This window comes from Bubalus kerabau, chromosome 17, assembly GCF_029407905.1.
Source record: "Bubalus kerabau isolate K-KA32 ecotype Philippines breed swamp buffalo chromosome 17, PCC_UOA_SB_1v2, whole genome shotgun sequence".
Classification (NCBI taxonomy): domain Eukaryota; kingdom Metazoa; phylum Chordata; class Mammalia; order Artiodactyla; family Bovidae; genus Bubalus; species Bubalus kerabau.
In genome coordinates, this window is record NC_073640.1 from 23984771 (window position 1) to 23986609 (window position 1839).

Sequence of the window (1839 nt, forward strand, 5' to 3'; positions counted from 1 at the left end):
ATTGAGAATCATAATTCACATTCACTTCAGATCATAATTACCCACATATGACTGTCTAGGTATGTCATGAAGGAAGCATGGAAAAAAATCATAAACCACACTGTCTTGGAGACTTGGCCTCCCTTTTTAAGATGTACAAGGAAGGAAAATACAAATCTTGCTATAAGTTGCTCCACAATTATCTATCCTGGCCCTTCTCAGATCACACCAAAAGTGGGCTAAGTTGTAGGGTCCACCTTTAGGGTGAACACTAGCCAAATTTACAGACTTCTGGCTTGACACATGTCCTGGGACATGCTTTAGGCAAGATTAAGGTTTCAGACAGAAATTGGATTTAGATAAGCCATGCCACTTTTTTTTTTTTTTTTTTTTTTTGCCATGTACCACGATTCTAGGATCAGTAAGAGTACTATGCTCTTCCTATTGGGATCTGAGGCAAAGAAATAAACAGTGTTACTGATCCTGTCTTTCTTTAAAATTATGATATTTTTGCTCATCATGGATTGCTTATATTCGTTTTAATTTTTTAAACTCTTCCATGAAAAACATTATTTATCTCAATGACTGGGTTTTCTGGCTTTCTCTTAAATTCTGCACCCTAGAAGAATGCCTCAGCTCCTCATTCTAATCCCAGTCTGTAATTTTCTCAGTTACCCTATGGGGTAGATACAATTATTTACATTTTAGGGATGAAAAACTAAGTTTCAGTAACTTGGTCAAGTTATATTCTGGATGGGTTTGAAATTTCACTGAAAGGGAGAATAAGTTATGTACTTCTTTTATTTTCTTCTCTCATCTTACATGATGTCATTGAATAAGGAAGCTGAGTTAGATTGGGTTCTACCTGCAGTTAACAACTTACCATAACAGAAAGGAGAGTGGACTTCTTGTTAGGGAACCATTGAATGAAACCTGCCTGCCTTGACCAGTCACAATAATAACCACTTGCATGAGTTGTCACACAAGAGGAGGTCCCAATAAGGAATTCTGGTGCTGCTGCCAAAAACTAACCAGGAGAATTCGGGAGGGGCCGAATGGAGATGCCAGTCAGCCTCCAGAAACCTTCACTCTTGAATCCATCTTGGCTGAGAGATGCATGTGCCACCAGGAAAGACCTTGAGTCAGACCAGATATGAGCACAAGCAAGCTGATTGACCAAAGACAACCAGAAAGCTAACCCCATTCCCTTAAAACCTAAGACTGCAAGCCACGTGGCAGGCAGTTCTCCTGGGTTGTCTTACCCTGCTGCTCTTCACCCCAGCACCCCTTTTCAGTAGTCTTTGGCTTTCATCAGTATGTGTGTCTCCTCAGACAATTCCTTTCCAAATGTTAGACAAGAGCCCCTCTCTGGGGTCCCCCTTCCAGAGACATTCTGTGCAGCCCACTTCCTTATTCCCTTGAGAGCAAGGACTCTTAACAAAGAGTCTACAGGGGTCAGCGGAGTTTACAGGGTCCACAAACTCCCTCAAAATCATATGAAATTTGTGTGTGTATACATGTATGCTCTAGACAGAGGATCTATAGGTGTTATCATACTCTTAAAAGAATTTGATCCCCCCAAAATTCAGAACCACTGCCTTATGACAGCTGAGGTAACTTTTAGTGTAAAGTCTTACAGTAAGTGATCCAGACACAACATGTTAATTATATTTCTATCACAATCAAAGAGGCTCCATCAAAGTAGCATGCAGGTATTGGTACCAAAGGTCCAACAGAAAGTTTTACATCACACTGTCCCTCTCCAGAAGCTTGAAGTGTGTTAGTTGCTCAGTTGTATCCAACTGTTTAACACCCCATGACCTATAGCCCACCAGGCTCCACTGCCCATGGAATTCTCTA